Source organism: Hippocampus bargibanti, linkage group LG16, assembly GCF_051943395.1.
Source record: "Hippocampus bargibanti isolate YZ-2025 linkage group LG16, ASM5194339v1, whole genome shotgun sequence".
Lineage (NCBI taxonomy): Eukaryota > Metazoa > Chordata > Actinopteri > Syngnathiformes > Syngnathidae > Hippocampus > Hippocampus bargibanti.
The window spans coordinates 7,756,463-7,772,348 of NC_142749.1; the positions used below are offsets into that span (position 1 = coordinate 7,756,463).

The 15,886-nt window shown below is 47.0% G+C and overlaps 1 protein-coding gene across 4 annotated transcripts in view; it reads right to left on the bottom strand.

The window, feature by feature from the left end:
* nlgn2b (neuroligin 2b) overlaps window positions 1-15,886 on the bottom strand; it is a 151,632-nt gene that overhangs the window by 72,766 nt on the left and 62,980 nt on the right. The window contains exon 1 of one of the 4 annotated variants that reach the window (XM_089017109.1): window positions 910-1,217. The exons of 2 other annotated variants lie outside the window; for them this stretch is intronic. The gene's annotated coding sequence lies outside the window, so the exon portion shown is untranslated. Of the gene's footprint in view, window positions 1-440; window positions 874-909; window positions 1,218-15,886 lie in introns of those variants that run through there. One more of the 4 variants, XM_089017106.1, reaches the window with a different exon arrangement.

A 15,886-nucleotide genomic window follows, 5' to 3' on the forward strand; every position in this document is an offset into this window, starting at 1 on the left:
TATTAAACCACTGATCTGTTTGTGGGATGGAGGAGGCCTGATGATAAGACGCTAAACGCAATGATAAAATGCTGTGGGGAGAAAAAGAGCAGGAATCACAATTTAATAGTGGTGACAGAGACGAGGTACTAAATGTATTAAGTAGCGACAGCTGTTCAGATGTGACACTTTATCAACAGGCAAGGCCGAGCTAAGCTTCCCACGGGAAAAAAGACACCACTCGGTCAGTGCTATGTGACAACAAAGTGATTCGCACTTGAATTCCCATTGCCACACAATGGTGATAGTGCGTCAAGACGGACTATTCGTGCGCAATGTGCTAAGTCACCAACAGAGCGGTGCGGATCGCGCACACATCAACATCCAAGATAGTCCGCAAACGTCTCACATCGCGGCTGTGGAAGGGGGTGGGGGTGCACGGTGCTCAACATATGCCTTACCTTCAGCAACGCATTTCCAAAGATGACTGTGCTTCTAACCGAGTTAAAGTCCCGTTAGTATCCTCTCTGGTTTTTGCAAGTGGGCCATTTCTTGCGTGAATATTTCTCAGGAGACGCACAGGCATTGGCACATCAGTACACCTTACCGAGTTCCGTCCGGCGTTTCCACCCCCCCAAAAAAGCACAGCAGCCCCTTATTCCGCCTCCTCCTTCTCCTCCTCCACCTCCTCTCATTCCGCTCAAAAGACACGCTGATATTTTTGAAAACAGCACTTTTTTATATTGAAATATAAACGCGAGAATGATTCGCACCAGGGAAAAAATCGACGCGCAATGAAATGGCGTCAAAATTGCGCGTTGTTAGCAGTCAACGCGGGGTTCTGTACGTCCTCATTATCCAGAAAAGCTGTTCCATGCAGCGGACCAAAGGCCCTCTAAAAATAATTGAAAAAAAAAAAACAAAACTCACATCAGCCTGGTTTCAAATGTGAAATAGACACACCACAAAATCGCTCCAACCTCCTTTTTTACGCGCTTGCGTGGGGTCTCTCGCGCTTGCTCGCTCCCTCGCTCACTCTCTTTCCTCTTCCCTCCCTCTCTCGGTACCAGATTCGTTAAAATACGACTTCACCGACTACGTTTTGGATGTTCACAATTGTCAGCGTTTATGCACATGTAAGGATGCAATGATTAGACGCTGTAGAGAAGGCTATCCATCAACGGTTCTCTCCCTCGCTCTCATAGGACGCTGCTTCAATATTTCAAGCTCATTGTCATGACGAGGAGGTCCGACGCAGAACTCAGTGACACTCTGCTGACGTCATTATTGGAAAAACCAAAGTCATCATCCCAGGCTATATGAAGGGGTGATAAGATTATTACAAAAGCAATTTAGTTAGATTCAGCAATACTGCAGGTTTTTTTTTAGCACAAATGGACATGTTCAAGTCGTGCTACAGCGTTTCAGTCATTTCTGAGCTCTAACCAGGCCACTCAAAACCCTGTTTTATAACTATTCAGAGGATGACTGTTGTGGTTGAGCTGCAGAAAGCAAGCGTGCTGCATATTGCAATCATGAAAGCCTGGTCAAACATCCCCTCTTACAATTATCTGGTAATCAAACACAGAAAAGCAGCCGCAAATTACAATCTCCAAAATTCAACTTTGCTCTCCCCATAGAATATTCTCCTAAACGTATTGGCAATGATGTCGATTTTTTTGTATTTTATTATTTTTTATTTATTATTTTTTTAAATTTTTCATGACCAAGTACGTCAAGCCTTCACTCATTTGAACTAGGGGTCTAAAATGGTCATTTGAGTTGGAACAAATTTTAAAACATCATCAGAATGTTGCAGCAAGTTGCTTGCTTCAAAACAGTTTGCCGAATTTATTTTTGGCCATATTTTGAAATGAAAGATAATAAAAATGACATTGTGTTGTACAAAATATCATTTGTTTATTGTGAACGGAAGCAAAGCCACGGTGAAAACTTAAAATCATTGTTGAATTGCCCAATTGAAAACTGTATTTAAGTTAGTTGCCTCCGAATTTTGAGTTCATGCAAAATGTTTTTCCATTCGCAAACATTTCATGTTCTTTTTACTCAGCAATTTTTTAAACTCTGCCATGGCTGTGATATGGGCCCTTATTGTTGAGTCCTGAACACTGACCTGAACTAACGCGAACGAGGCCTGCAGTTCTTTAGATGTTGTGTCGAGTTCCTTTGTGATCTAGGGGATGAGCCGTTGCTGTGCTCTATGTGTGAGTGTTATAGGCCACCTATTCACTATGATTCCGTGTTTTTCTCAATTCATGGTTAATGTCACACTCTTTGGAGTTCTAAAGTTGAAGTAAGAATTTAGTGACTCGTTCCAAAAGTTTGTTTTTTTTTCCAAAAGTAAAAAACATAAATCACTTTAGTTGTATTAAATTCATCCTGTCTACTTGATATCTAATTTAAAACAGATTCTTTTCTTACAGACAGTGTATTGTAGGTGTTCAAATACCTGTGTCACATCTCGTTGCCATCCGGGGCGCGCCCCGCCCCTCCTGTCACCTCCTCCGCCAATCTTGGGAGACGGCCCCTCCAATCATCATTCACCTGGGTTCCCACAGCTGATTGTCATTCACTGATTGTGCCTTCTGCCTATATCTGTCTGTCGCTCACTACCGTCTCCGTCGGAGTATTTTTGGACATTGCCGTTTCCACTTCCGTGTTGCCAGGTCTGCTGTCATTTAGTTATCTTCCTCCACTCTTCCCTGTTTGTTATTTTTTCATGCGTGCCTCAGTAAAGACTTTTGTATACGAGTATCTGTCTCGCCGTGTATTTTGGATCCACACTCCCCGCTGTCCTTTCGTCACTTGAGCCCAGCCCTCGAGCCTCGAGTGACGTGACATAATACTCCGACCAACTATGGATCCCGCCGGCGAAGACAGATATCTCGCCGCCCTCACCGAGCAAGCGGAGCGTTCGAGCCAGCTGGCCCGAGCCATCGCGGAAATCAGCCAAATTCCCACCAGGCTGGCTCAACGCTTCGAGGCGGCTGAGGCACGCATTTCCGCTCTCACGGCCAAGTCTTCCCCGCCCGTGAGTAGGCACGCTCCCCAATTTCCTCTTCCCTCCCGCTACGCAGGCGAAACCGGGCGCTGCGCTCAGTTTTTAATGCAGTGCACGCTCGTGTTTGAGCAACATCCATACGCCTGCGTTAGCGATGAGGCGAAGGTAGCCTTCATCACCAGCCTGCTCACGGGAGAAGCCGAGACGTGGGTGCTGGCCATCCGAGAATCCCGACCGGAGCTGCGCACCTCGTACCCGGACTTCGTCGCCGAGTTACGCCGGGTTTTCCATCATCCGGTGACGGAGTCCGAAGCGGAGGGGAGACTACTGGACTGCGTCCAAGGGGCCCGTTCAGCCGCAGAATACTCCGTCGACTTCCGCATCCGGGCCGCTGGCAGCGGCTAAGGCGACCGAGCGTTGAGGGGGGTGTTTCGTCGCGGATTGAACACCGACCTCAAGGACGAGTTGGCTACCCGCGACGCGGGCACCACCTTCGACGACCTGGTCGCCATAGTCATCGGCCTGGATCACCGCCTTCGGGAGCGACAGAGGGAGCAGCGCGGCCGACGGCCCAGACAGCCACGCAGCCGGTCCAGATCTCCCACACCCGGCAGCGAGCGTGTGCGGCGCCTGGAGGAATCCCCCGAACCCATGATCATAGGGGGGGGGAACGACCACACTACCCCCGGGGCTCGTCGCACCCAAGGCCCCCAGGCGAAGACCTCAGGTCCACGCAAGTCCCCGACAAGACGGCGACCACAGCGACCTCTGGAGGTCAAATCCACGACCCCCGTTACGCGGTTGGAGCTGGACAGCGAATTAATCAGCCCGTCCAGCTCCCAAACCGTGCGGGCCCTAGTGGACTCGGGGGCCGACGGGTGCATCATTGACCCCCAGCTGGCGGACTCGTTGGGCTGCCAGCTGATCGATCTCCACCCCCCAAAGGAGATGGTCGACCTGGACGGCAGACTGTTAGCCCGAGTCACCCACCTCACGGCCCCGCTCAAACTCCGGGTCGCGGGGAACCACGTTGAGCACCGCCAATTTTTAGTTATGCCCTCCCGGAATGCGCCGTTGGTATTGGGTCTCCCCTGGCTCAATACCCACGACCCGTCAATCTCCTGGGAGGGTCCCACCATTCAGGGCTGGAGCCCCTACTGCTACGCCAACCGCCTACGGTCGGCTACGGCAGGGCGAGACGCCTCCCGCGGTGGACCGCGCCTGAGGCCATCTGCCTCAAGGGCGTGCCACACTGCTACCACGACCTGCGGGAGGTGTTCAGCAAGGACAACGCCCAATCCCTGCCGCCCCACCGACCGTATGACTGTGCTATTGACTTGCAGCCAGGGGCTCCATTACCGGACTCCAGACTTTTCCACATCTCACAACCGGAACAGGAAGCCCTGAGCACTTACATAGACTCCTCCCTCGCGGCGGGACTCATTCGGCCGTCTCGGTCTCCGCTGGGCGCAGGGTTCTTCTTCATTGACAAGAAGGACGGAACCCTGCGTCCGTGTGTCGATTATCGGAGTCTGAACGACATCACCATCCGTAACAAATACCCCCTCCCCCTCATGGACTCAGCCTTCACGCCCCTTCAATCAGCAACCATTTTTTCCAAATTAGACCTCCGTAGCGCGTACCACTTGGTCCGCATCCGGGAGGGGGATGAATGGAAAACTGCATTTAAGACACCGTTAGGACATTTTGAATATCTGGTGATGCCGTTCGGACTCACGAACGCGCCCGCCGTCTTCCAAAATTTGATCAATGATGTGCTCAGGGACTTCCTCAATGTTTTTGTTTTTGTTTATCTTGACGATTGATAGAGTGTTTATGCACATTAGTAAACATATTACGTTATTTCATGTTTATATTAAGTAAACATATGTTTTTCATGTTTAGCTTAGTATATATTATGAATTGTGCACGTTTAATTTCAGTCTAATTTAGTTAAATAAAACTATCAGTCTTATTAGTACAATAGCCGTAGAAGGAAAAAGCAGCGGCTCCAACTTCAATCTAAGACCCGCCCAACACTGAGTTGCTCGTAACCGATTGGACGGGAAAGGTCGACTTGTTCGCAACTGATTGGACAACAGATCGCAACTCTGTACGTTTAAAAACTTGTCAAAGCGGGAGCCCTTTCTCTTGCTTCTCTTTGCTTCTTGTGCTCATGTCTTCGTCCCACCTAGACGAGAAGTGCTTTCTCTGCCTCATTAGAATAAAGTAGATGTTTGTCCACCATCTATTGTACTTGCTGATATTTTTATCAAGTGAACTCCAGACAATGCGCGAACCAGGAGAGAAAACGAAGTTTTAACCGGACATTAATTGGTGCCGAAAAACCCGTGCTACGTCGACCAGCCTTTGCTCGAGGACCACAACCTGGGTGACCAGTCAAAGCGAGACGGGAGCTAAAGAAGCTCTTGGCGATTGACCCGTTTTATGATTTTTCGACGGGAGACCCGCATTGAGATGCGCGTCAAATCTGCGCTTTGATTGGGGCGACCTACGGAAGAAACGAAGTTTTTTTTTTCGTTCTTCACTAAAGCCTGTTCGCGGAAAATCCTCCACGCGAGAGACAGAAGGAATCACAACTTTCTGGTGGCAGTTGTGCTCCTCGCGTTCTGGCTGAAGGACTACACGGCAGCATTCAAAAGTTCACTAAGTAAGTAGCGCGCTAGCTAGCAGCCATTGTTTGAATGCATTGTGAGACCTCCTGGCCAGAGAGTCTCTTTTCCACTTGACTCACGTACGGACCGGTGTGAAGCGATTTTCGTTAGGCAAGGTGGCCAAATGAGAATACGTGTGCCGGTGGAGGAGTGCATATTAAGGTGCACGCAATATCCACACGCCGAAATGTGAATCGGAAGTTTTCCAGCGAAAGAATATTGTTCACAAGGTGGTGATAGCTGGGATTCAGTTTGTGTGGTGGACCGCTTTTAGTCTGTAGAGCGGAAGTGTTTTAGGGCAGCTGCTATTGTACTGAGTCGAGAGGAAAGAAATAAGATCAAAAATACATTTTTAACTTGGTTTGTCTATGCTAGCATCGTGGCTCAGAGAAAGTTCTTTGTCTCGGAGAAAAAAGGGTGGGGGCGAAGTCATTTGAGCCGTTGGTGTGTGTGTGTGTGTGTGTGTGCGTGTGTGCGTAAGAGCATTCCTTGTGTGTGTGCGTGAACGCGCATCCTGGCTGAGGACTGGCGCGAATCACGCCCTTTGTTCTTGGGTTTGAATCAACATCGCGAGGTGTGCTTCCTTTCTTGTGATAGCTAAAGAAGGAATTTGTTGTTGCAATCGTGAAAATGGGTGCTATTTTTTCTAAAAAGACCCCAATTCATAGGGACGTAGAGTTTATGTCCAAAAAGTTCCCAGGTAGCGAACTTTATTGCAAGAAGTGGATGGACTGTAGTACGTTCTCTGGTGCATTACAGCTACGACCCTTGACGGAAGTTTTGTTTCTATTGAAACTTCAAGAAGCATCCGCGATGAAAAAATCTCTTGGAAAGATACGTGCCGAGATAATTGCCTGCGAAGCTTGGATTGCGCAAGCAAAAATCAGAGAGAGAGAAATGGAAGCCAAACGGATGAAAAAAGAGGAGAAAGCGATAGTTGCAATGTCTTCCAAAGTGAGCTCTGACGATGAAACTGTGGCTTCGTCTGTTGCACGTCCCAATGAAAAGTTGGTGGACAATGGAAGGCAGCCATTGTTTCAACCCCCAGGGCTCCCCCACGGGAGGCGAGGGGGAGAGGCGGGGGGCTGCCCCGAGAAGGCGCCACGACCCCCCTTCTACCCCTCCTCCACAGAGCTGAAGAAGGGGGAGGACGCCATTTGTTCAACCCCTGTGGGGCGGGTGGGCCCCCCTGCGTGGGCCCCCCAGGTGATGACTCCAAATGTCTGTTGGGCAGACCAGCAGAATGGAGCGCTTATGACCCCTACTGGAGGAATACGAGGATTACAACCTGAGATGGCAAATCAGATTGCCGCTGATTGTGTCTCTTCGCGTACGAGGAGCAAAGCAAATTGTTCTGGACAATTGTATCCGTTTGAAGAGTTGAATGGAATTGAAATGAATAATGGAAGCGACTGTGACGCTTTGCCACTGATTCAGGTAGCAAATCCTAATTCTTCAAGCATACATGATCAAACTATCTTGGTTTATCGGCCATGGGGCGACAGTGATGTTGCAGAAGCGTGTAAAGGACTAGGTAATGTTGTTGAAAATGCAGAAAGTTGGACTGAGAATTTTGAGGAATTATGTGCTTCTTATCAGTTGAATGGACAAGAAACACTTAAGGTTTTCAGGAGATGCTTGGGACACCATTGGAATCGGGTGAAAGGTGACTTTACTGGGAAAACATCGATGGGAACAAATATGACGTACGAGGAAGCGTCAACCCAACGAAGATTGGTTTGTGAAAACATCCGAACATTATGGAAGAAAACACCAAACTTTGGCTTGATTCAGAATTGTAGACAGTTACGTGGGGAAGATATTAACATTTTTCGGGGACGCTTGGAAAATGTTTTTCGAAACCACTGCTGTATTCCTGAATCTGCTGATGAGAATTCTATATATGTCAACCAATTCAAGCAAACATTTTTGCAGAATTTGACGCCGGAAATTGGAGATTTCATTCGCAAACATTATGTCCAACACCGGACTGGAAGGTTGGTTGATCTCATGGAATGGGCAATACACGCCCAAGAAGTGGTGAGAAAAAAGTGGGGAAATGGTGCAGATTCGCCGATGGAACATGTGATGGCATCTACCATGGGTAACATAATGGAGAACGTGTTATACCAGGATCGGATGAAGAGACGGATGCCGCACAATGATCGATGCTACAGTTGTGGCAGTGTAGGGCATATGGCTCGCCACTGCAAAAAGAAACCTATACCGAAAAGGAAACAAGGGAAATCTTACAGACCTCCACCATATAATACGCGATATGGTGAAGGACATAAAACAAAACATTCAGATTGACGTGAGGAACCCCATTTCAACACTGATGACAACAATCACAACAGTGAGGAATGGGAATCAATAAAACCAGTTGAAATCTTGGATTTGACTAATGTGTTTGCCTTAACCTTACCGGAAAACGAAAAACCTTATTATTGGCTAAAAATCGGGAAAAAGGATGTCAAATTTCTTTGCGATAGTGGTGCATGCAGATCAGTGTTAAGAGACACCATTCCAGGTGTCACTCCGAGTCGACAACAAATTTCTGTGGTATCTGCAGATGGGAAAGTGACATTGTTACCGATTTCTAAACCAATAAAAATTTTAGATGAGGGACTAAGTCCATACAAGGTCACTATGGTCTTGAGTGGAGAGTGTCCTATAAATTTGTTGGGGAGAGACCTGTTACAAAAATTGCAAATAGCTTTAGTACCAACAGAAGAAGGGTATAAACCCAAAAAAGTGAATTTTCTGGAGTCCTTCGTAGTTGACGCTATGGGGGACCCAGTAAAGGTCGATTCACTAGAATTATGACTGATGGCCACTTTAGGGGCGGAGGACTTTCCAGACGTCCCTGCCACCCTTTGGTCATCGGGAAAAACTGATGTGGGCTTACTTAAAACAGCGAAACCAGTTGAAGTATTGCCTAAAACGACTTATCGACCAAGACTTAAACAATATCCATTAAAACAGGACGCTATTATTGGCATCACCCCTGTAATACGGGATATGGTGAAAGCTGGTATTTTGATTGAAGACCCAACTTGTGAATGTAATACACCGATATTTCCTGTTAAAAAAGTGGAATCTGGAGTTTGGAGAATGGTGCATGATTTACGACAGGTAAATAAATCCATACAATCACGTGCTCCGTGTGTGCCAGACCCGCACACATTATTGAACAGTTTAAAACCTGACAAAAAATGGTTTACAGTGATTGATTTGAGCAATGCCTTTTTCTCCATTCCGTTACACAAAAATTCACGTCATTGGTTCGGATTTACATTTAATGGGAAAAAATATACATATACAAGATTATCACAAGGGTTTACAGATAGTCCTACAATTTTTTCACAGGAAATGTCTTCGTGTATTGCTGATTTTAAACATCCTGAATCTTCTCAGATTCTTTTGTATGTTGACGACATCTTAATTGCTTCACCGACTGAAGATGAGAACAAGACTGTATCAATAGCTTTGTTCCAATATTTAGCGAATACAGGTAACAAAGCTTCTTTGGATAAATTGCAGTTCTGTCAACAAGAAGTAGTTTTCTTAGGACATCTTTTGTCAAGAAAGGGAAGAGAGTTGACAACTAAGAGAAAACAGACAATTTTGCAGGTTCCTCGACCTAAGACGAAAAAACAGATGATGACGTTTTTGGGACTGTGCAATTATTGCAGAACTTGGATTCCGCATTATGCACAAGTTACCCAACCATTATTGACACTTATATACCAAGACGAAATGGCACTGAAAGACTCTATTCAGTGGACCGAAGAGGGCAGTAAAGCATTTACAGAATTAAAAAATTTGATAGCAAACACTAGCGTCTTAGCTTTACCTGACTATGACAAACCTTTTGTTCAAACAGTTGACTGCAAAGACAAATACATGACTTCAGTCCTGTTACAAAAGCATGGAAAAAAGCTGAGACCAGTTGCATTCTATTCTAAAAGACTGGATCCAGTAGCTGCAGCTCTTCCAGCATGTGTTAGAGCAGTGTGTGCCGCAGCGTTGGCAGTTCAGTCGTCAGCTGAACTAGTACTTTTTCATCCCACAACGCTGATGGTACCACACTCAGTTGACTTATTGATTACAGGCACAAAAATGACCTTCTTGTCACCAGCACGACATTTGTCTATCATGACAACCCTGCTGGAACAACCACATATAACTGTTGAGAGGTGCAATAGCATTAACCCAGCGACACTTATACCTCTACCTGTGGACGGAGAACCACATTCATGCGTTGACAGAATAAATGAGAACTGCAAACCACGACCAGACTTAAAAGACATACCTTTACCTGACAGCATCTACCTGTACGTTGATGGCTCTGCGTCTAGGTCAGACGCAGGGGCTAACAGGGTAGGCTATGCTGTTGTGACCGATGTTGAAATTGTTGCTGATGGCTCATTACCAAACACGTATTCAGCACAAGCAGCAGAAATTGTTGCATTGACTGAAGCGTGTAAATGGGCGGAAGGGAGAACGGTGACGATTTTTACGGACAGTCAATATGCGTTTTCCACACTTCACTGCTTTGCAGCTCAGTGGAACCGCAGAGGAATGACTACATCGAACGGAAAATCTGTCGAACATGCAGATTTATTGAGAGGCTTATTAAAAGCTATCCTCCTTCCAAAAAGTGTAGCTGTATGCAAATGTGCAGCGCACACGAGAGCTAAAGACAGAATTAGCTCAGGCAATGCCAGAGCGGACACAGCAGCTAAGAACGCCGCTCAGACTACTTTCAATTTGGTCAATCAAGAAATGCGTGAATTAGTGCCTACACAAGTTTTAAAGGACATGCAAGCGTTAGCTACAAAGTCCGAAAAAGATTTGTGGCTTGCTGATGGTGCTAAGCTCGTTGATGAGTTGTATAAAATAGACAACAAACCATGTTTACTAAGAAACATGTTCCCTATGGTGGCTCGATTGAGCCATGGTAGTTCACATATATCAACAGGGGGCATGGTGTTTATAGCAGGGAAAGTATTCCATTTAAGCAGAGGTTTCAATTCGTATGCAAAAAACTTTTGTCGGAGTTGTTTGATTTGCTGTAAACACAATCCACAAGGTAACATGCGACCAAAAAGAGGAACATTTCCACAAGGGTCACACCCCTTTGAAGTGGTCCACATGGATTTCATTGAACTAAGCACAAGTAATTCTTATAAATACTGTTTGGTGTTAATTGATTCATTCACCAAATGGGTGGAAATTGTGCCTTCAAAGAAATCCGATGCATTATCCGTTGCAAAAGCATTATGCAAACATATTATTCCAGAACATGGCATACCAAGAATAATTTGGAGTGATAATGGACCACATTTTGTTAATGACGTAATCACCAAAATTTCTGAACATTTAGGTATTAAATTAAAAAACCACTGTGCATATCATCCACAGAGTGCAGGATTGGTTGAAAGAACGAATGGCACAATAAAAAATCGACTCAGAAAAACCATGGAGGCAACAGGCAAACCTTGGCCTGAATGTCTGTTTTTGGTTAAATTATATATGAGAATAACACCCACTAATAATGGCTTAACGCCTTTTGAGATCTTGCATGGCAGACCTTTCATCCTCCCATTATGGGAAGGTGTGCCCTGGCAAGAAAATGAATCAGATCCAGGTGCTTTGTTGGCAAAATGGTTGTGTGAAATGTTTACAACAAAAGAGGTTCAGTCAGCCTGTGTACTGCCGCAGTCTGCCCTGTTGTATCCACAGGACGAGAAGCTGCTTCGCCCCGGAGACCGCGTGCTGATCAGAGCGATTAAACGTAAATCCTGGTCGGCGCCAAAGTGGGAGGGGCCATTCACCGTGCTGATAACAACGCCAACTGCCATCAAAATCGCCGAGAGGTCCACCTGGGTGCATCAAAGCCACTGCAAAATCGTTCACCAACCAGATCCGGAGCAGGTGGAAGAGAGACGGAGCCAAACCACTCAATAGCCATGGGTTTGGTCCACATCATCTTGCTGTATGAATTAGTGGAGGCAATCCAGATGACGCACGTAAAGCCTCCCATTCCATCAGCCTGCCAAACTCCACCATTGCAACCAACGATGACAGAAAAGTGCCCTAGCATGGCACATCCTGTAGCCTGCTTGCCACTACAAGATGCAGGAATCATCTCATTTCCTCTTAACATCCTCAGGAACGAAGCACGACAAACGGGAAGTGATTACCCTCATGGTCCTTGGTACGCTCGTATCAAGTCAGGGAAGACTTGGACCACTGGTTGGGACTCAGTTGTGGTCCATTCTGAGCCCAAAACAAAATGGGTTCAAAATAGCTGTGCCCAAGAAGCAAAACGAATTGTCAGAAAGATAACTCAAGGGAACTGGTTAGGAACTGGAACTGGCACAATGACAGATATCCAACTCGTTATCGTAACCCACAAGGTTGCGGGATGCATGGACTTGAGACTCTGTCCTGATTTTCGTGAACATCACACTGGTTTTCCTGTAACTATATGCATGTTGTCATCTTTGACAACACCAGTCGTGACATCGCCGTTCAAAAACAAACCGCACATCAAACCGACAGCCTGGATGGAAACACCTGACAAAAAAGCCCAAAATTCAGATGTCATGGACGCATTATATCAACCATTTGCAGGAGAAAAACATGACTGGAATCCGTTGTTATCAAACACGTGGTATCGTTATGCTACATTAATTGCTAAACAAAATAGGAAAAGTAATTGCTTTGTTTGTTCTTTTATGCCACATTCTGTAACGCAACAAAGAGTGCATTCAAAGGTATTTGGAGATAAAATGGCTCGAGCTGCGTATATGTTAATATCTTCGCATAAACCTGATCAACATTTTCCAGTTCTTCGCAATGCTTCGAGAGGAGAGATTGTTCCAAGTTTGGATACCATTTTGGAAACTGAAAATCAGGTTATGACCGAGAGCGGATTGCGATTACCAGTATGCGTTGCAATGTACGGTACAGGTCAAAATCTAGGTTTTATAGATGAGAATAGATGTTTATACGTGCTACCGTTAAACACCAATGTCACCATTTTACCTGTATCTTCACATCTTTGGTGGTTATGTGGTTGGAAAGTATATTCTTTTATTCCTCCGAAAGCCTACGGTATGTGCGCACCTGTTACTGTAACTGACAATACTTTCATCGTTACCAGTCGTCCAGCACACCATCATGTGAAAAGAAGAGTGTCGTTTAAGCCCCACGATTCGATCTGGGGAACTGATGTTCCAGAACAATTCAAACACCATAGCACGGGAAGTAAGGTAATGTTAGCTCTTTTTCCACAAATTGGAGTAGCTAAAAACATGCTACGAATTGAAACAATTGACTACAGGTTTCAAGTGTTTGTAAACGCCAGTTTGGAAGTAGATGAAATGCAAAACACTGAAATTGCAGCAATTAGACAAATGGTGCTGCAAAATAGAATGGTTTTGGACCTTTTGACCGCGCCACAAGGGGGCGTCTGTGCTATGGTGGGTGATACTTGTTGTACGTACATACCCGAAGAAGCGAATTCCATAAACATGACTGATGCTCTGTCTGTTGTCAGGGATCTCAGAGATGCCATGGCCAAAGATCACCGGCCTGATCAACCGTGGATCTTTGACGGGCTCTTTGGGGGCTCCTGGTATAGGACTTTGCTCAGACTGTTTATCCCATTCGCAATTGTGATTGTACTTATTTTCTTAGTCATTGGTTGTATTATTCCATGCTTAAGAACAATGCTAATGAATATGATAACTAATTCTCAGGTGAATTACGCAAAGGTTTTGTATCAACAAATGCGTGAAGGGGACCCAGTGTTGTAGCTAGGGATAGTACACCATGGCCAGAGAGTGGTTGCTCCAAAGAACAAAAGCAAAAAAAGAAAACGGAGAGCCGAGAAGGAGTTTTCCTCATTAAAAACCCTCAAAAATGGAGAGGTTATATATCACAGCAGCAAAATTGTGATAGAGGTTTTTCGCCTTCTCCATGGTAAGTTAAATAATATTAGACGTTGGATAGATGAGATTAGAATGGTTCCCTGTGCAATTAGTATGACGTGCATGCATGAAATCTTTTGGAAATGTATGAACTGATGTTTAAATGTACAACAGGAGGGAATGATAGAGTGTTTATGCACATTAGTAAACATATTACGTTATTTCATGTTTATATTAAGTAAACATATGTTTTTCATGTTTAGCTTAGTATATATTATGAATTGTGCACGTTTAATTTCAGTCTAATTTAGTTAAATAAAACTATCAGTCTTATTAGTACAATAGCCGTGGAAGGAAAAAGCAGCGGCTCCAACTTCAATCTAAGACCCGCCCAACACTGAGTTGCTCGTAACCGATTGGACGGGAAAGGTCGACTTGTTCGCAACTGATTGGACAACAGATCGCCACTCTGTACGTTTAAAAACTTGTCAAAGCGGGAGCCCTTTCTCTTGCTTCTCTTTGCTTCTTGTGCTCATGTCTTCGTCCCACCTAGACGAGAAGTGCTTTCTCTGCCTCATTAGAATAAAGTAGATGTTTGTCCACCATCTATTGTACTTGCTGATATTTTTATCAAGTGAACTCCAGACAATGCGCGAACCAGGAGAGAAAACGAAGTTTTAACCGGACAACGATATTCTCATTTTTTCTCGTTCCGCAGAGGAGCACCGGCAACACGTCCGACGGGTCCTGGCGCGGCTCCTGCAAAACCGGCTCTATGTGAAGGCAGAGAAGTGTGAGTTCCATGTCCGCTCTCTGTCCTTCCTAGGGTTCATCGTGGAGCGGGGGCAGCTCAGGGCCGACCCCACTAAAACCAAAGCGGTGGTGGAATGGCCGATCCCAAAGACGCGGAAACAGCTTCAGCGATTTTTGGGGTTTGCCAACTTCTACCGCCGCTTCATACGCGGGTATAGTCAGAAGGCACTCCCCCTCACTAACCTCACGTCCACCAAGATTCCCTTCAGGTGGACGCCCGATGCTGAGGGGGCATTCAATCGCCTCCGTCTAGCCTTCACCAATCCCCCTGTTCTGCGTCATCCCGACCCGGATCTCCCGTTCACGGTTGAGGTTGACGCTCTCCCACAGACCAGAAGCTACGCCCATGAGCCTTCTTCTCCCGCCGGCTCAGCCCCGCTGAGGCCAACTACGACGTCGGCAACCGGGAACTGCTGGCGGTCGTCCTGGCCCTGCAGGAATGGAGACACTGGCTTGAGGGAGCGAAACACCCCTTCACCGTCTTCACTGACCATAAGAACCTGGCGGCCATCCGGTCGGCCAAGAGACTGAACTCCCGTCAGGCCCGATGGTCACTCTTCCTCACCCGTTTTAACTTTTCTCTCACCTACTGCCCAGGGTCACAGAACACCAAGCCCGATGCCCTATCCCGCATCCATGAGCCGGCAGAAAAGGAGGAGACCACCACCACCAACATTCTGCCGGCCCAGCGCATCCTGGGTGCCCTGAGGTGGGAGGTTGAGAGAAAAGTCCAGCAAGCCCAGGGGACGACCCCCATCCCCAGGGGCTGCCCGAAGGATCGCCTGTTCGTCCCCCCCCCTCTTCGCACGGAGGTGCTCGTCTGGGGGCACACCTCCAGGATTGCCTGTCACCCGGGGGTCAACAGGACGATCCAACTCATCGCCCAACGATTCTGGTGGCCGGGGTTCCGGAGGGACATCACCCTCTTCGTGAAAGCCTGCCCGACCTGTGCCTGTGGGAAAGCCTCCCATCAGCCCCCGGCAGGACTCCTCCGGCCGCTACCGGTACCGTCTAGACCCTGGTCCCACATCTCCGTCGACTTCGTGACAGGCCTCCCCCCCTCCCGTGGCAAGACGGTCGTCCTTACTGTTGTGGACCGATTCTCCAAGTCGGCCCACTTCGTCCCGTTAACCAGGTTGCCGTCCGCCATCGAGACGGCTCAACTCCTGGTTAACCACGTCGTCCGTCTCCACGGGATTCCGACGGACATCGTGTCGGACCGGGGACCGCAGTTCGTGTCCAAGGTATGGAAACGTTTCTGTCGGTCCCTAGGGGCGTCGGCGAGCCTGTCGTCTGGATACCATCCCCAGACCAACGGACAGACGGAGAGGAAGAACCAGGACCTGGAGGCGGCCCTCCGGTGCGTGTGCCTCCACAACCCGGCGTCGTGGGCCCTGCACCTATCATCATTCACCTGGGTTCCCACAGCTGATTGTCATTCACTGATTGTGCCT